This window comes from Amia ocellicauda, chromosome 3 (genome assembly GCF_036373705.1).
Source record: "Amia ocellicauda isolate fAmiCal2 chromosome 3, fAmiCal2.hap1, whole genome shotgun sequence".
Classification (NCBI taxonomy): Eukaryota; Metazoa; Chordata; class Actinopteri; order Amiiformes; family Amiidae; genus Amia; species Amia ocellicauda.
In genome coordinates, this window is record NC_089852.1 from 28,108,316 (window position 1) to 28,128,979 (window position 20,664).

General features: G+C 41.2%; 1 protein-coding gene across 1 annotated transcript in view; it reads left to right on the top strand.

The window, feature by feature from the left end:
- skap1 (src kinase associated phosphoprotein 1) overlaps positions 1 to 20,664 on the top strand; it is a 139,080-nt gene that overhangs the window by 47,238 nt on the left and 71,178 nt on the right. The gene's annotated exons all lie outside the window — the stretch shown is intronic.

Consider the following 20,664-nt stretch of genomic DNA (forward strand, 5'->3'; position numbering starts at 1 on the left):
GGGTGTCAGGTCACTGGGCAGTTTGCCAGCGTGCCTGTATGTGTGAGGATCATTTGTAATGGAGCTCCTCTGTCCTGGGGAGGGCAGGGAGGGGTCCCACACACCGGCTGCCCCGTGCAAGCAACAGTCTGTCCTTCACCCCCCAGCCACCGACTTTTTCCAGAGGGCCTGCCGGTCATTTGTTTGAGCCCGGCGCGGTTTCTCCTTTCCGGCCGGCTGCTGCTCCAGAGGAAGGATACGGCCGGGGGATAGCTGCGCTGTGCGGGGTGTGGAGCCCCGAGAGGAGCAGCCAACCGCGTCGCCTGGGGAGGGAGGGAGGGAGAACCTGACTCACTCCCCAGCTCAGGGGGTCACAGTCGGCTGTAACAATAGGAGGGGGGTTGTCCACGACTGTCACACGCGTGAAATATTAACTCTGCACCGGCTTCCTGTCCTGTCCTGCCCGGTCACAGCAGCAGGAAAAGCAGGGGGGGTGTGTGAAAAATAAGAACAAGGGAAGAAAGAAACAGGTTGACCCCTGCTTTCCCCACGTGTGCCTCAGAGAGCCGTCCGCAGCGGGCCTCGTTGCGAGCTGTGTGTTCACTTCGGGTCGGAGGGAAAGCATAGTCCGGTTGTTTAACTAAGCCAAAAAGATGTATGATTTTAGTTTTTACAAAGATGATGATACAAATGACTAAAGCTGAAAAATAAATTCACAAACGCAATCTAAATTCTAATTGACTTAAATCTAAAACATACGTGGACCTAAACATTAGCAAGAAAGTGTTCCAGGAAGGTCACTTTAAATATGACAAACCTTTCCACTGCAAGTACTTCCACACAGGAACCATATTCTGAGCCCAAAGTGTTGATACGAACTAGACATGAACTTATAAATAAATAAACCAGAATATACGCAGTTTGTACTGTATAAAATCACATTGTTCAAAACAACCTAACAGTTCATTCAATGACCGTAATGTGCGAACATTCTCACACCACAGTTATTTTAGAATTGAATTGATTACAAAAGATCTTTAAAATATGTTGCACCATTTATCTTAAAAAAAAATGTGATTCCCATATGCCGTTATGTGTCGCAGATGTTGGAATTTTCTTTTCAATCTATCCAGTGAATGAAGTATCCAACTCATATATTATGTTTGCAGAAGCATTTAATATTAAAAACAGATTTTTCTTTATAGCAAACAGATAAGACTTTGTCCGCACATGTACTAAACTTGTATTTTTAAAGTCTTATAAAAGAAAGAAAGGAGCATTTGTGGAATTGCGTTACGAGCGTAACAGATCACCTGCAGAGAGTGACGAGAAACATCTCCAATTTTGAGAAATAGGAACACATCTTAGCTTATTTTAAAACTACATAAACTTACAACTTTTAAAGATTAAAAACAACTGGAAAATCCTCCACGTATTTCACAGACAGAATACAAATGTTAGCACAATAATGTTCCTTTTATGTATCCATCCTATTTCTAAACAGGGTATGCAAGCATTTTTTTGTTAGTTTGTTTGTTTCTCTATTTAAAGGAATTGTCGTGTTTTTACCTAAACCTTGAGCTCAGGGAGTCGTGCAGCTTCAGGGCTGAGGACTGTGGTGGGCCGGTGGTGGGCCTTGATGGTGATGCGTGCACTATGTAGGAGCGAGGGGGGGAGAAATAGAGAGAGTGAGAGAGCTCTCCTCTCCCGACCTTGTGTTTGGGTGTGTTTTGACTGACCCGGCTTTGCCCCCATAGACGCTGTCCGTATTTTAATCGTCTTTTGTATTTCATTAATGGTTTTACTGGTGACACACAACTGTATCTGTACAAAAAAACTAAACAAAACACATTTCTAAGTTGGCTCTTTTTAGAAATCTGCTGTGTTTGTACAGGGGACTGTGCCTGTGTGCTGTAATTCCCAAATTCCCAAAAACTAGATCGACCTTTCTGTTATCTCCTGCAAAAGACGATGTGTACATTTTCAAGAAGCAACCAGATTATTTTCTTGGTTTTCCGCTCCGTTCCCGGTCCTTTGTCTGGTTCAGCACAAAAGCTCACTTATGAACTGATTAGGCTGAAACGCATGTGAAATTCAGTGTTTTTGATCTTTATTAATTTATACTGGAGGCATTTAATTTGGCTCCAGAAGGCGCAGGAAACATACTGCATCGTAATGAGCTGTGTTCGCATCAGCCTTGAAATCTAATTAAAATGGTTTAATCTGTGAAGGAGAATAAGAAACACAGGGCAAAGAAAAAAAAAAACGTGTGACATGTTCCGGATAAAACCTAAAACCTTAGCACAGAAACTGGGAGTGATCCTACATGTGTGTGTGTGCGTTCATGCGTGTGTGTGTGTGTAGGTAGGTGCAGAGATGGACAGCAAATTGTGTGGCTCCAGCTGCATGCGTAAGGTATCATTACCCTCTCACACAGAGCGGTGGTGTGAGCAGAAAGGTTTCAGCTCCTCTTGCCAGATTCAGAGCCTGCACCCCCCTCCATCCCCTCCCCTCCTTCCCTGCCAGCATTGATTGTGTTGGGATGCATGTGTGTGACAGTGATAACAAAATCAATGGAGAGCTTTTGCCCGTTTGTATCCAAATCAACCCGAGCGCTTCCTGCAGTCGGACAGTTCCCTCTCAGGCCGGGAGAGTGATTTCGCTGGGAGGCAGTTCAGATAACAGCAAATCAGGGCTGTCCAGATTGAAGGGGGCGATCATCGCCGTCAAGTACCCCCATAAATCTGAGTGCCATTTGCAATGCAATAGAAGACTGTTATTGCACAAACACGGCCACTTCTGTTCCTGCTGGGGCGATGCAAACCATGCTGCCACGACCACGACGGCTATTACTGGGGGCAGTTACTAACATTATTGCCCCTTATTGCCCTTATTATTATTAACAGGGGTAGTAGGAGTTGCAGCTCTAGAGTATTTATTGCCATTTACACACACACTTTAAGGAATCACAATATAACGAGTGTGACTCCAATTGCATGATGTATATTAGTGCTGTAATGTTCACGCTGCCCTTATCTTATTAACCTGCCTGAATTACAGCACACTGAGCCCGTCTTGTGTTGTACCGGTGTGACCGTGTCCCGCATCCAGGGTGAGTGTGAGTGAACAACGCCCTATAGCTGTCCTCCACCTGGTGGAAAGAAGGGGGTCCACCAGCAGTTTGCATGTGAGGATGATGTCATAAATCAAAGCGAAGGGGTGCAGAAGAAAATATCTACGAGCCGGACGAGTTTACTTTTCTATCCTCCATATGGACGACATTCTTGCCCTGACAGTGTCAAACCAGCCGGTGCATCCTGTCGGCACCTTATGGCTCGGGGGAACATATTTTATCAAGTTCCCGCAAAGAAAAAGAAAAAGGAAGAGAGGGGGTAGAAAAAAGAGAGAGACTGGGAAGAGAGAGAGAGAGAGAGCAGGTGTCTGCCATACCACGGACAGGCTGCTTACGTTACAGAGTGCAGAGAAGGGCCTGATTTATAGTCCGCAGGGTGACTGTAATCCTGCGAACATTAAACTTTTAAAATAGTTGATACTCTACATGCCGGGGTTAACTCCTGTGGGGGGTTAGAGAGAGAGGGAATGAGCGAAGAATGCTGGTGCTCTTCTCTACTTTTTTCTCTTCCAAGTGTCCCCCCTACCACCCTTGTCCTCCAATATGTTCTCTTCACCCATCACACTCGCCTCTCAAACCCTCTTCCCCCTACCCTCGTCTCTTTCTCGAGATACAGGCCGCAATTATGACACCCCCCCAGAAATATGAAAACATGTTAGTGGATGTGACGGCTCAGTCTTCTGCCAGTACTTGCACACAGCGGCCAGATGCGCCAGGAAAGACATGCGTGCAAATCCCATTCTGTAGGATTTGAGGAACAGGCAACTGGCTGTGAATTTTGCTTCTTTTAACCTTTCTGTGTAGAAATATAATAATTGTATTCAGATCGCTTGTCTCGGGTGTCGTGATATTTTTAGATTCTGTGTTTTTGGCCGGCTGTGGCTCTTGAGAGGAATTCCAGTTTGCTGGCAGCGGCCTCTGCATCCCCACTCCAGATGAGCGGGCTGGGCCGAGCTGTGGATTTGCCTGGGGGGACAGATTGTTCAATCCCTTCTTGGCACGTCCCCAGCCAGTGCATCTACAGATGGGTGTGTTGGTGCTCGGGGGTCCCAGATAACTTAAGGGCTTCCCCTGCTGTGCCTGTCCAAGCCCCCCGATTGACTTCTGAGTGTAGTAATAGTTGTAGTAGTGGTTGTGGATTTCCTTTCTTATTAAAAGATGCTCCTCTGCTTGTTAAGGAGCTGTGAAATTGCCCCTCAGAAGGCGGTGCTGGTGAACACAGAGGCTTTGTATTTCTTGCTTAATTTTTAATTTTGTTTTCCCCCTTAAAGACGTTCTGACCTCTAGGCTAACGTGACTTGCTCTGTACCGGTCAGACGCCGAGTGTGCCACACGCCCAGCCGCCTGGAGACTGTGTGCCTGATATGGAACAACACAGCACAATCACAACACACACACTTCCTAACAGCAGCAGCAGCAACACACTGCGATGCCTCGGGCTAGGTCTGATTTTGTCATTCGTTTTTTTGTTCCCCTTTACCTGGAAAACTATTTAGAAATATAGTTTTGCATTCTAATGATGCACAGTGTTTACTCACAAGAGTGGCTTAAGCTTTTGTGGAATTGGTGGATATTTTTGTTTGTGTGGATATTTGTTTGGTTTGTTTCTTTTTTTTTTTTCTGTGCATGTTTTTTTTTGTTTTTTTTAACTCCCGGTCAAAGTTACTTTTGGCAGCCAGTCACTGTAAACATGCCCTGCGTGAACTTCAGCTGATCTACTTCCTGCTATTGTGGTGATATATGAAAGCTTTTATTATTGATGACTTTGGAAAAGGAGGTGGTGGGGTTGAGGGAGGGGTGGCAGCAGATGAAATATACAGCCGTGTCCTGCTGATTTCTGATTGGTCAGCATGAGACAGAGTTGGACCTACAGGCAAACATCAAAAGAATAAGTTATTCCCTATGTGGACACACTCGGGATGGCCGTCCCAGTGCTGCAGAGTGAGGTGTCGGCCGCTGGGTACCTCTGGACGGACGTGCTGCCACCGAGGGAGAGACGGCCAATTTCAAGGCATTGGACTCACCGGTCCAGCAGGGTCAACGGTCATTCCCAGGGCACCGAACCGTATGTCTCCCCGCCCCCACTTCACCAACACCCCCACAGTACATGTGGTAGTCCATCTAGCATTAATGCAGTTATTGTGTGTGTAAAATAACCAAGCAAGGTCATCTATAGGTCGGCATGGAAGGACGGTTTTGTGTTTAGGTGTGCATACGCAAATGCAGATTTAATAAATCAACAAACAAACAAATAAAGAGATGTTGCGTGTTCTCATACAGAAAGGCTGCGAAAAACGAAGACAGGCGTTGCTCCTTCCTGTTATTGCCACTGTCAGGAGCTGCGTCTCCGAATTCCCCCACAGACACTTTATAAAACGTTGTGTCGTGCTGCTGCAGGGGCGCTGGCTGGTAACTGTGCTGCTCTGAGGGCTGTACGTCGGCCCTGTCTGAGCTGAACAGGGGCCCCTGCAGGGCCAGCAGGAAAACGAAACGCAGATATCCCTTCCAACAAGTCTGGGCAATCAGCATGAAAAAAGATACATCATTTAATTATCATAAAAATATCATATCATTTTTAGGAACAGACCACATTGAAAGACTGCCTCGGGGAACACTTTGATGGACAGAGCAGTTCGTCTTCATTACTGAAAGCCATTACAGAAAATCAACCTATCTTCCTATAACCTGGGATCCCCTCTCGACTCCACTGCAGGCAGCAGTAGTGCTGTGCTTCAGAGGATAATAAATAGGAGAGCGGCTGATGGAGAGCGAGACCGCAGTGCTACGCCTCTCGCTCTCCTCCTTCCCCGCTGTTTAGGGTGGGAGCTCTCTCGGCCCTCTCTGCAGAGCGGCTGCCTCCCTATTACAGGATCTGGGACGGGTGACCCCGGAGCTCCTTACTGGGCAGAAAACCGTTTGTGGCTCGACCCCCTGGGCCACACGGCATCACTGCCAGGCCTGCTGCAGTCCCGGTGATCGAACCCTCATACACCCAGTGCACCCACGCCGTGTTTCCCAGCCTCTTCCAGCCTGAGTCACCCCTTCAGAGCGTAAAGTCCTGTTCTGCTATAAACGGGACACAGGTGATCGCTGTCAGAGGGACACCTGACCTCGCCCCGGGGTCCAGAGCTGTGTGACCCGGGAAGTTATTATCCATGTATTTGATATTTTAGTTTCCTTATGAGTGTCTTCTCCAAAATTCTGTAATGAAAATGTGACGACGACGAGTTTTAATTAGCAACAGGTGTACAAATTGTGAAACTGACGGCGTTAATTACATTTGGGTCCAGGCCTAAAAAGACAAAGAAACAGAGAAAATCAGGTATTCTAAAACAGATGAAGGGTGGTTTAGAGAGCATTACTGTAATTATTTTATCTGGAGTGAATTTAAAGGAAGTTAAGCAATACAATGGTGTTTGGTCTCGGCCAGGGTCAGAGTCCCCAGTAACCCAGCCTCAGTGCGTGTGTGGGTTTGTAGGGGCGAATCTCGGGTGTTGGCGTGGTTGGGGTTCAGGATGTGGTCTGGTCTTAAAACGGGACCTGTAAGCCACTGATGTAATTCAGTTATATTGGAAAGCCTTTCTCTGAGGCCCTGCAATGCAGCAGCATAACGATTCTGAACTTTATCAAGGTGTTAGGCTAAAGAATTGCCACATTTGCTTGTCTCAAGATTTCTATCTTTAGGAAAATATTCACAGTACAATTTTTTGTTTTAAATCTATATATTTTGTTATTTTACTCTTTTTTACAGACTATATTTATTTATTATTTTATTATTATAATTATTGCTTAAATTAACTATTTTTTTTAACTCCAACGCCTCTTATCTCGTTTACTGGTCGTGGTTTTATTCTCGTTCCTTTCCGTCGCCGCTGTCTCCGTGCCTGCGCGCGGCCCCTGCATGTGTGTGCCTGCGACGGTGCCTGCCTGGCGGGGGCTGGCAGGATAAGTGTTCCCTTGTCTCGTGGAGCATGCAGGACCCCGAACAACGGCATTGCATTATAGCACATTCCCATGGCGTTCCCACCACAGTGCCGCAGGGTCACGGCTAGTTTAGAAGGTAGTCCGCGGGTGAGAGGCACGCTGTGTGGGTCGCTGTTCAGGAAAAGAATGTGTTGTGAGAAAGGAAAGAAAAAAAAACAAAACAAGCCCCAGTCAGGGTCTGTGGCCATCAGTCCAGTCTGGAGGAAGAGGGGGTAGGGTGTGGGGGGGGGTGAGGATGCCAGAGGTCAGACAGCGGTCAATTCCAACTCTACCACGCTGCTGCTGCTCAACACTGCGCTGCTTATTACACACAGCTTCCTCTGCCCTCAACCTGCACACTTCTATTTATAGAATAGCAAAAAAAAAACGAAGAAGAAGAAGCCGCATGTTCTCTCACTCCATAGCAACGGCACTGGCCCAACGTGGGCCCTCTGCTATGTGGTATCGCCTCAGGTTCGGGGGGTCTCCCATAAAAACGCACAATGATACTTTGTGTGATGAATAGACAAAGAATTTGGAAACCCCGGAATCTTCTGAAAGATAGAATTGAGACGCCCTGAACACTCCGCTTCCCCTGCGAGACTTATGTGCAGTGTCTGTTCACTGACCATTGGCACCATAATCTGACCTGCTTTTAAAAAAGAATAAATACAAAATGACCGAGCACCCTGACCCTCTGCCTCAAGGCACACACATGCACGCACCCGTACACACGTAGACAGTTTTTTTTTTTAAAGCAGCGATTCTTCTCGAATTGTGGGTCTGCCTGCCTGAGCATCCTTTTTTCCGATCGATGTTAGAGTGCGTCGAGAGAAGCATTTTAAAATACCTCTTGTTAAACCTTTTCTCCTCCTCTTTTTTAATGCAATAAGGTGAGAATAATGTAATTTACTTTCTCTGCCGCAATACAACCGCCCTTCTCAAGTGTTACACTGAAGGGAGGACACCACCGTGCAGTTATTGATGTGCTCAAGTGGCTGTGCACGCCGAAACAAAGTCATTTTAAGATGGCTAATCAGCCCGAAACAATTGAATCACCGCGAGGCGAGCCTCCTCTACCAAGTTTATTTTTCATTGGTTTCGGATTTAAAGATTTTTCCCTTGAATTGATGGCTTTCAGGTGCTTCAACTCGCTCTGTTTGTATAATTCTGCAATTTACCTTGGAGCGCTTGATGGCCGCTGCCCTGATCCTGAAGGGAAGAGAATACTGTTTAATTGAAAGCAGGTGCGTTTCCCATGTACATCCGTACGAACGCAGTTAAAACTTGCGGTCCCTAGGCCTCGTAGCTCTTTCGTCTAATTTGTCCGTTGGTGTGATGAACTCTGGCCAGTGACAGAGCACCCAGTACAGTCGTGATCACATTACAAACCACAACAGCCAAACTGCACACTCCGGTGGCGGTGTACAAGACTAATGAACAGAGCAGGCATGGGTCCCGATCAGCAAAACAACAAACAAAAACAGGATGTGAAAGGTGCTGCTTTACTCTGATAGTTATTCTGCTTGCTTTGTTTTGTTTTCCTGTTTGGATGCCAGGGATGACAAATCTTTGAAGAAACACCAATTGTATGTTGTTGTTTTTTTCCAGTCATAAAAGCTATCACAGCTGTGGGCACCAGTCCTCTCAGCAAACTGGACTTCATAAGGTGTGAATAGGATCAAAGTCCCCTCTAGGTCAGACAGACTGAGGAGCAGTAGTAGGGACACTGTAAAGAGCAGGACCTGAACTTTTAATCCGCTTTACTGACTGTTTACAGAAAATGCCGTCCATTTCCACCCTCCTCTACTGAAAAACAGCCGAAGCTTATTCTCATGCTTTCATTGTTCTCCCACTGTTTAGTTTTCCTCAGACCTTCTGAGGGGACTTTTCTTTTTCCTCCACCACTGCCACCTAGGGTGGGCATTTTAATTAAACTCTTCTGTGTTCTTGTTTTTTGTTGGTTCTTTTTTAAAATCTAACCCTATTGTGGCCATGAGCGTGACTCACAACCTTTGGCTGTCGCTGTACTTCTCCAAAGGAAAACGCTTCAGGGGAAGCGGACCCGGTTTAAGGGGGTTTGTGTCTCTGACAGTTTCGCCTTTCAGGGAGAGCCACAGACATCTGTTGACTCTGCATTATGCAGAGCACACACTGTATCTTGCAGGGAAGCAATGCGAACAATTAATTATAGGTTTTAAATGAACTGCATTTAAAAAAAAGAATAAATGTGAAATGATCATTGCCCCGCAGTGCAGATGGCACCCTGAGCAGGGGTGGAGCAGGGAGCAGTTTCTGTGGCATCTGGGAGCACAGGAGCCCAAACACAGGGGCTGCTCGTCCTCCCCAGGTTTCTACTGAATGCACTTATTTTTTTTGTTATTATTATTATTATTATTATTATTATTATTAGGTAGTACTGTCAGTAGTAGTGATAGTACAGGGATATGACCACTGCTAGTGGTAGTAGTAATTATAGTAGAAGTAGTGATAATAATCATAATCATAATAATAAATACAAGATGAAATTGTAGGATCGTGTCAGTAATTCATTTTAGGCAGATTTGTCTGTCACCAGGTGAACCCATTTTGTAAAGCCATGCCACACACATTAGTACTTAAACAAAATGGTTGTCATAGTAAACATGTGGAAGCTCATCATGTATTTAACGTAATTATCGTGCAACTCGTTTTACCGTTAAATTGTGGGCTTCGTTTTAATGAAATGTATTCTGTGTAAATTACAGCTACAATTCCGTATTACAAAGAAAGTAAAAACAAGCTCATTGATTTTTAGTAGCCTACTTGTTTAATTGCACCAACTACGAGAACTGACTGAGAATTATTATTATTGTATTATTATTATTAGCATCATCATCCTGCTTTTTTGTTACTAGTAGTAGTAGTACTAATATTATGTGAAAGGTATATATGTGAAATCACGGTATATAACTGTGTTTAAAGCGAAACTGGATGGTATTATTATGATTAGTATTAATAATAATCGGTACACGTGTCTTCAATGATCTTGGCGTTTCAGATCAATCTGCTGTTAGCCTGGCAGCGCGTCTTCAGGGAGGTTTCAAAAAGACGAGCATACAGAGTAGTAGTAATTGTAATTGTTATACTTAATAAGTGCATTTTCTAAATATATCTATGTACAACAAAATGTAACATTTTCCCCTTGCATGCTAATATCTCACACAGACTCAGTTTGTTGAAAGTACTCCACAACAATTTGTAGTTTATATAAACTAGGGATATGTACAAATGTAACTTAAAATGAATCATGAGGTTCAAGTTGTTAAACATGGAATTTAATACTTCACCGTCTTTTGCGAAGAATCACCCAGGGTCTTATTATTAGTGTTATTATTTTGATTTATAGGTCTTTTAACGCGTGAAATATTGGAGTTTATTTAACCTTCTTGGTCATACAAAAGCAATTGGGCTACAACTACTTTTCCTGCGCTTAATTGATTGCATGTTTATTATTATTATTATTATTATTATTATTATTATTATTATACGAATTAATTCAGACCACATGTATTGCCTAATCGCTGGTGTTTTGTAGCATATATCTCTGTTAAACCGATCGTAAAACTTACCTGTTTAATTGTGCTGTGATGCTGTAAGTGTTTCACTGTGACCTACTGGCCGAGGAGCTCATACAAGAACCTGCGAGCGCTTCGCGGCTGAAACAAAAGCTATGTAGATATGTTTGTACTTCCATGTTTTTATTGTGTGTGATCTTTTACAGAAACATGGGCGAGGAAACGTGCACTTTGAAACTCGTCTCTCCGTCTGATCCGGCCCTGTATAGCGCCGCTCGGTGTTCGCTGGAGCAATGAGCATTTCTCTCGCAGCTTCTGCTCGCCGAGAATAACACTAACGACTCGGCGAAGTAGATCAGAGACGGACAATTGCATTCCCTACGAAGCGACATTATTTACTTTTGCAATCTGATTTTATTGTATTTGATTTCGACGTTACTGTGTAACATGTTGACATCTCTCAAAACATATCGTGCTCATTACATTCATTAACCGGCCATAAATATCCCCAACTTCTTGAGCGCTGAAATATGCGCAGTGACAGCGTGTCTGTCTTCTTCATCTGCGCCGATTATCGCCAAACTTGAGATTTACACGCCGACAGACGCGTGTCTGGGCTGTAAATACGGGATTATCTGTGGGAATTACGCGTCGCACTTGCAACTTTTTCGTTGCTATAACTCAACAATGTGCAAAAGCAGGGCGGGAGGGGTATTTATTTCTCACACTTTGCTTTAAACTTCTGTGATGGATTCCACGTTTCTCGACCTGCTGTTATATCTAGATTTTGTACAATATGCGTCCTGCGTATTTGTACTGTATATGTATATATGTTTGTTATTATTATTATTATTATTATTATTATTATTATTATTATTATTGTTGGAGTACAAAGTGTACCAGGTTTTAGTTTCTGTATCTAATGCAAAATAACCCGCATTGCTCTATTGGTCTATTTCATTAACTTTAAAAGAGTTGTTTCACTGGCACAGCCTGCTGTTTGGTGTTCCTTAATTCTGTCCTGATAAAAATCTATATACAGTATCAGACATTGTTTTCCCTAATCGTTACAGTTTTCACATTAAACATATAGATTTTCAAGTGATTTAAATTTGTATTATTATTATCGCAGTTGTGCGGTGTAGATTAAACAACTACACATTCCCACTTGTTATCTGTTGAATGCGACGGTCACACTAGAATCAGCCTTTTTAATTAAAATCATGAAATTACATGTTTTGAAATAAACACATGAAGTCGAATATAATACAGGAGATTATCAAATATATGTGAGATGTACTGGGGGGCTGCCTGTTTACATTGAAAGTAAATCTAATGAAACACAACTGTTTGACTGATCTGTTTTCCTGGTGGAATATGACAGGGACGTGTACAGTGCGTGATGCCAGTTATCCGAAAAATGCGTGGAATTCCCGCAGAGCCGGCGCTGCGGTGAGGAGCAGGCCGGCGCGCTACTGCCATCTAGCGGCGGGACCGGCGGGGCAGCGCCGACGTGTGCGGAGAAATCACGGTTCACTGGAAAGACAGGCGGACAGACAGAAAGAGTGCGATTTGTTTCTTTGCATAAAGCGAATGGACTTGTTCTGTTTTTTATTCATGTAGAGCCCATCACTTATTTATTATATGTTACGTGTAAAATACACACTTTTGTCTTCATATAATTATAGTTATTAGTAATTACTGATAGTGATTAGTTATTACTTCGCAATTGAGCTCAATTAAAGATGCAGCGCGGAGTTATTTATATCTGAAGTCGCTTCGGTTAATGTTACAGATATACCACTTTTTAACGAGTTGGGTTAAAACATAACGACCAAATACAACATGATTTACAGCAAAACCCAACATGCAAACAAACTGTGGTCTCCTCCTTTAAAACGAACCGGTTTAACCCGCTAATGGGGTGTTTGACACCGTGGCATGTGGATGGATACTCTACAGCTAATATTGTTAGTGTAAGGTTATTAAATTATTTTAATTAGGAACATAAAGTTAGTGTTGTCTTGTAAACTACGAATTAAAGACGTTTGGGAGGGGGAGGAAGAATCGTTTTGTATATTTGATGAAAGGAGTTGTAATATGTCATAAATCTTGCTAAATGATCGTTAGAAAATTGGTTAGTGAAAAGAAACGTCATTATTGTGTGACTGAAGGTGTTTGATAATCAGATTAATAAAACCGACACAGCAATGCTACAATTACAGTAATTACCACTGCCGAGCATTTGCTCAAACTTTGCTAAATGTATTGCTGTTGCATTTAAATACATTTCGCATTATCATCAGTTAGGTTTAAACAGATGGTGTGGGAACAGTTTCGCGGATTGCATCAGCGAATTTGATTTTCCCTTTTAAATGGGAAATTTCTTTCACGTCTTTGCTCCAAGTTTTTATTTTATTTTATTATTATTTTTACAGAACTGACAACTTAACGCCAGACGAGACACAGACAACCCGAAAGAATAGTGCTGTCCTCCAGTTCTGCATTTGCGTGCTTTTAGATTTAAATTAATCATATTTCTGTTTCTGTGTTAGTGGTGTTGTTTTCCTGCTTTCCACCATTTCCCCTGTATATCGCCTTTTACACTACGTTGTGTACTTTTACAGTAAAAAATGGCCGCAGTAAATGTATAGTGCAGACTAATATTTTGTATTGTTTGGTTTTTAAAAGCTTAGTTTCTGTTGAATAAGGGTTGCTTGTTAGATTTTGGCCACTTCGTTAGCTAGCTTTGGGACATGAGTTGCAATTTATAAAAATTCCCAAAGGTTTTTAGAGATTTGATAATTTATCCAAAAAGGCTTAAACCATCGTTTTTCGTAGTCTTTATTTCTCTCTCATTTACCTGAGTATTTATTTGGAAAATGTGTCCATTAACACTGCAGTTTCCCCTTTTGCCAAGTTATACAGACAGCCCTCATGTTAAAAACCCTGCTATTAATTGAGTGAACCTGTGCTTTCTCTATATACACAGTTATAATACTCAGTGTTTTTTTTTAATGTAACTCTGTAGGAAAAGAGCAGCTGTTGAAAATTAAAAGCCCCAGAATTCTATTACTAGGTTATTCTAAATACTTTTTTTTTTAAACATTTGACCCAATTGAATTAATTAAACATGATATATTTGTATTGTATATTTGTATTGAGCTGTTTCTGGAAGTTTATATGCAGTATTGCTTTTGTTTATCATTATTTTAAAGTAGGGATGTTGGAATGATAATTATTTTTAAACAGTTTAATCATTTAAAAAATGTAATAATAGCACTCTGTAAGAGTGGCTTTTATTATTATTATTATTATTATTATTATTATTATTATTATTATTATTATTATTTAGTTTATTTGAGTGACTTATTGATTTTAGACAGAACAAGAACAGAACAAAAACTATGCCACTGTGAACTTTCAAAGAAACTGAGAAAAGTTTCATAGTGTAGAGAATTTCAACACCAAAAATTACCAAATCAATACAACCTAAATTAAAAATATTTTATACAGTAAACTTTCCAAAACATTAGTGATTCATATATGATACAGTAATCTGGACACAATGGGGCATAAAACACCAGGTGATAAATGTTATTTTTATTTAAATTGTGCCTCGATACAGTTTTGTTTTGTATGTAATTATATATATATATATATATATATATATATATATAGAGAGAGAGAGAGAGAGAGAGAGAGAGAGAGAGAGAGAGCAGGGGGAATGTAATTACGAGGAGAATGCGGGGGTCTCTGTTCTAAGTCCTTTAGCTTGTGTGCATTGATCCATCCTGGGGGGGAGGGGGGCCTGGATATCAAAGGAGCCAGGCTGCGGACTTTGGCCCCAGCGAGAGTGTCAGAAAAGGCAGCTGTGGGAGAGGTATTTACGGCCCTGTTGGTCTCAGACAGAAACAAAATTGGGATCCTGTCTCCTGAAACAGAGGAAACACAGTTTTATTGCACCCTTGTTCCACTCCACCCCCCCTCCAGTATGGCTGTGTTTAGACAGATCATCCTCTCATTTCTCGGGACTGAATTTTGAAAGCCTTCTCTTCGCAAGCCCGATAACCCCCCCACGTCCAAAGCCATCAATTAAAAGTGAAGAGAAATTAACTTTCCATCGATCTCTGTGTGTCCGCCGTCCGCTATGTACACCTCTGTGATTACTGCCGAAACACCCCGGCCAGTGATCCTGTCAGCCTGTGTGTGAGGGGGAAAGTTGCCCGTTGTTTTTGGACCACTTTTAAACAGTTCCACTTACACTGGGAGACCAAGTATTTGACAACGACTCATTATGTATCAAAGGGAATGTATGTATTTTTATTATTATTTATTTTGTTCTGTAAAGTATATGTTTTGGCTCATTTTCTTTTCTGCAGTTTTCTGCACGACGTGTGAGGTGTACGACATCTCTGCCCAGTGCTTTAGGAATGAAATAAGTGTGAGAGAATTTTTCAACAGGTATGTCCCCAAAACTGAGCTCTTTTGTTGCAAATTGCTATAAGAAACCCACTTTTCAGAACATTTTGAGTGTCTTACAGACATTGAACCTGTTTTGTAAAATCGAAAACTTTTCGGCTTAACTTTTTCACGCGGATTTGTTTCTTTCAAAACATTTTTTTTCCAGAATGTTATCTACTTTATTGCCTATATGTTAATAAAATGTTTGCAATTTTCTGCATACATTTTTTTAAGTCTCTGATGCATTATGCAAAAATATGTTACAATTCAAACCATTTAAAATACAAAATGATCCACATACAGTTGTCTAAATTAATAATACATAATAATACAATTATAAACCTAACCTGACCGATAGGGTTGAACAACAGTGCGGTTCTATGTTAATTGTGAACCTTGTAAAATAAAGTGCAATTTCTAACACATTTTACACACATTATTAGAAAAGTCTTGAAGAGAAATCCCTGTTTTTAGTATTTATTATTGCTCTTTAAATTACAGTCAGATTTTTTTTTTTTTTAATGTCAATTTAATTGTTCAGTAACATCACACTTTTTTCAATCTGACCTGTCCTCTGGTCACTTCAGAAACAATTATTCCACAGTGATGAAATTAAAAAACAATAATACAGCGATTAAGTTTTATACTGTAGATGTATATAATGCAGGTTTATATCTTTTTCAGATTTTACTACATGCTTTGCTTTGCTATATATTTTTTATTACATGCCCTGGGGAGATGTTTTATCGATGGCTTTTTTCTCACATTATCCCAGTGCTGAGCAACTGTGGCCGATAGAGAAGGGAGATTTCACTGAATTTAATTGTTGGTGGGCTTCCTATCACTTGAAGTGTGAGCCGCACTTTCTGAATACGCTGCAAAAAGGGTTTGCAGATTGAGAACGGTTTCATTACTATAATGGCGCTGTGTTTGAATGCCTTTTTCATGGCAGGGATCTCCATGTGAAATCTTTAGATGTCGGTCATCAGCAGTGAAAAAGAAACATTTAACATGCAAGCTTCAAATCTAAACTTTTATTGGATATAAATACAGCACCATGACCTGGAAACCTCAAGCAGAAGCAAAGCACAGTACATATAGTTTAGAAAGCTTACAGTGCCACAGTACCCTTGTAGGATTTATGACTGCCAAATATATTTATTACAAAACTTTGGTGTCTCACTCTGTCTCCTCATTTGAATGTGATTAAAGTGTCGCCCTGTTGAAATTATTTTTCCTGTATTTTTAAATGATCGATGCATTTCAGATTCAAGGTAGAGATCTGTACGGTGATCCATTTCCCTTTGTACAATTAGGATGCCATTTTACCCTTGTGCTGATATTGGGATAATTCATGATCACATGCATAGTGGATGTAGTGCTTGCGTAAATTAATGATGGATTCTATAAAATCACTAACTTTAGTAATGTAATTGAAGTACGTTAAAAAAAAGATCTGAAGCAAATGACTGACTGACTTCTACCTTTTCAATACCTAAAATAATCAAGTTGATCATACTGAAAGTGTTACAAATGATACAATGCATAACAGTTTTATGTGACAGTGCCGTGTTGATTTTAAATGCATGCTGCAGTACACAGTGTGCGTTTTGTCTTTTTATTAGGGTAAGATTTTATTCTTCCACAAAATGTTATTGCAGAAATTCAAAACCCACTAATACGCTAATCGCATTCCAGACTGAAATGAGACATTTGTATTCCAGATGCAATATTCTTGTTCATTGCAGGTAATTTCGCATTCATACATTTTTAACATTCATGTCTTAATGAAATATTTAAATAACAAAAAAAAAAGAGAAAAGCAGCACATCCAGGCAATATCCTGACATTCTTATTCTTACTAAATCCTGGTGCTTTGCTCATTGCGTACGTGGATTCTCTCTGCTGTGGAAGATTGTTTATAATTGCCTTTTTTAGTGTAATTTTTATTTTGTAAATCATGGACATTTATGAAAAATACATATTCTCCGTATTTTCATAAGACATATCGATGTAGGAGAGTTTTATAGCCAAACATAAATGTTACAGTTTATTGCAAAGTATATGTTTTTATTTTCATCTTTACTGACAAATAAATATAGTAAAATAAATAAGTACGCAAATAAATAAGACTGAATCTTCTACCCTCTAATTTATTTCCACCTGAGAAACTGTGATTTTATTTTAATTAGCTGCAAATGATCCAAAGGTCAACATCTGTGATTGTGAGACCTGGACAGCATGAGTTATAGCTTATCTCGCCGAAACATCTTGCCACTTTATGGGTGCTTTCACACAGACATATATTAGTTTGTGTTGTGGTTTTACTGTCTCTACTGGCGTGATGATAAGTAGAGTTGTATTCTTTTGCGACTCCCATTTCTCTTTTTTTTTTTTGCACACATAGAAAACCAATGTTATCGGAAAGGCTTGTTGTTGTTTTTTTTTTTGTTCGTTCCCGCCCCCTGCTTCGTATCACGACCTGAAAGATATGTTCCCTTAATAAAATTTGCTGGGAAAAGGAAAGTCTAATAAATGTTAGAGTTACTGCTGGCAATATCTGTTTCAATTGAGACCTACAGTGAGACCGTGCACCGCCACATCTGTTCAAATAAGTGCTGGTGCATTGTGCTTTATCTGTCAGCCATCCCAAGTGGGAAAGAAAATGCCACATCACCCTCGTAGTTAGAAAGAAAGCAGATTTTTATAGCAGTCTTAAGCAAACATTTCCGAGTTAATGTTCCTGAAACACAACGTTTTGATGTGTTCAGCCCCATAACTGGACACCCAGGCATTGGCCAATGAGGGCCGGAGAAAATATTTAATTATTCACACTTACCGTTTTTACTGTAATGAAAACGGACAGACACAATAACGGCAATGTCTTCGAGGGCCGCTCTCTGGATCGCTTTCAGCCGGCCTAGCTGAGCCAGGACACCTATTGAGCAGCTCAGGGGCCTGGCAGCCAAGTCCAGCAGCAGCCACACTTCTGTGACTGTGGAAAACATTCATCGCACACAATAAAAAATGGGTTAAATTAATATCACGCTACCAAAAAACACAGCTCCCATTAAGTCCTGCGGGAAGTGGCTAATATTTTACCGCGCATGTGAGTGTGATTGAATGTGGGAAACTACTTTGTTCCCCCTCAAGAATTCGAAGATGTTTTCCAAATGTTTAACTCTGTGGTCACAAGATATCTCCTAAGAAAGAAGCTCGACCCTGCGCAAGGAAACAAAGAAAACAAATAAATACAAACATTTTTAGATTTGTATACAGTTGCTTATATATATTATTTGTACATTTACAGTATTACAGTCGTCTAAATATATAGAAACTTCCCATAAAAAAAACCTATTTATCTATGTATTTAATGAAAAATAATAATTGTGTATTTGCCCAAGAAAGCCTTCCTCTACTTTTTTTCTTGATTGATATTAAAACTGCATTGAATGTGAATCCCAAAAATCACACTTGACTATTCATCTTGCCTTCTGACGTGGAACTCATAAGTATTAATTTATTTGTATGTTGTGACATTATTCCTGCTGATGTTTTGTGCTTATTAATAAATCAAATTAAAATGTGGGTTATTAAAAAATGTATTAAAATAAAATCGGAAACTCCGCAGCCGTGTGTGGTGTGTGTGCGGGCCGTGCGTACGTGTTGTCCCTCTGCAGCTCAGTGCTGTCTAGGAGGGGAATGAAGTTTACTGTGCAGCTTCCACTAAAGTCTACACGGGCTTGTCAGATCTGTTACTTGTAAACAATTAGGAAAGCAGTGTGTGGGTATCCCTGCCAAAAAATAAAACTTGCTAAGTGTTTCTCTTGCTCTCAAAACTAGATGTGTAAAATCTTGAATGCCAAAATCACACAACAAGGCTCCAATGCTGGAAGAGCAGCCAGTGAAACCGCAGGCATAAATCGTGCTCCACATTTGTTTATCTCTCACTTTTCACGATGTCGCGGCCCGACCCTACGTCTTAAATCATCTCTTGGAGGAGAGCAAGCATGCCCACAACAGGAGGCTCCGCGTCTCGGGCAGAGACGCACACCGGCGCTCTCGCACACCACGCTCCCTCACTCTTTGTAAATGTGTTGCTTTTGGGTACAACGCCACCTTTGATAAGAGCACAGAAACTCAGGAAGAGATTGCACAGCCCCCATTGCCCTGTGAAGCCGTGTGGCTGATAAGGAGAGGCGGTGGTGTGAACGCAGCTGTTTCATGTGGGCCTAATAAAAAGCAGCCCTGGGATTTCAGTATTGCACTCGGCAGCTCCAGGAAAAGATCTGAGAAAAGTATTGGATCAAAATTAGCACTCTGGCCTGGAGACAGTGGGATCTTGAGAAGAATATATAAATAGATACAGAGATATAAACACATATGTACATAGATAACATCAATGAGTGTCTTTTAATTCATGGTGTTTTGTTCTACTGTTAGAAAAATAATCCGTACAAATAATTGTGTGTGTTTACAATTTTCTCAGTATAATTTACACAACACATACAGAAATATTTGTTGTTTTCTTTTTTCACAATTGAGTTGGTTCCGGATGAGTTCACGTTCAGGTTTGTATGTAGATCAGTTCTCTCTGTGTGATCTCTGATGCTGTACTATACCCACTCCAGGGCTTTCAAGTGTCCATACGGAAACTCGCCCTTAGATTTTTGTTAGTATTTTTTGCGTCAGACGACGCACAGTGTTCACCATAGAGCAGGAGAAACTGCACATTATTTGCGGTCGATGCACTCGCAGAAATCAATTTGGAGAAATGTGAGGTATTCCGCACACAGAAAAACACACAGATTAATATGTCATCGCTGCGGTTGTGAAGTTATTTTTTTACACCTGTTGGGGCCACGGGGTGCCGAGACGGGGCCGTGTCTCGCTGTCTGTCCGGGCGGGAGGATGCGTCTGTACTCAGATCTCTGGTTTGTGGAGGTGGAAGGTCGCTGATTTATTTGCCTGTGTGTCAAACTTTCTCCTGGTGCGTGTGTGAGTCTGCACAGCTGGGCCTTGTTCACAGGAACCAGAAAAAGTCAGCCATATACAGGATTACACCGAGAATAAACACTGTCCTTTATTCAGCACTCGCAGACTGGTAACTGGGGCTGACAGATTTACTACACGCTTTTGTTTTGTGTCCCCCTTCCCCTCAACAAAATAAATGTACATCTTTAGTTAATCTTTGAAGGAGGCAAGGTGAACTTATTTTATGCAAGAGAAGTAAAAGCCTTCAAGATTTTGTAAAATGCTGAAAGACATTCATATTTTCTAATGATAGATTTAATTTTTCCATATTTTTGCATTATAGAACTCGAAAGTGCATCGGCCCTTTTTGTGGAGCCGTTTTACAGTCTTTATCTGGATAGTGGCAGTAGCTCAGAACAAAGAGAACTATGTGGGGAGGTGATGGGATAATTCAAAATACAGAATAGTTTTCACACACACACATATTTATATATATATATATATATATATAGATAGATAAACATATAAAAACTTTTTGCTGAGGCGTATATTTCTTCTCTGTCACTGGAAGGGGGCCCCAGCTTTTATAAAGGT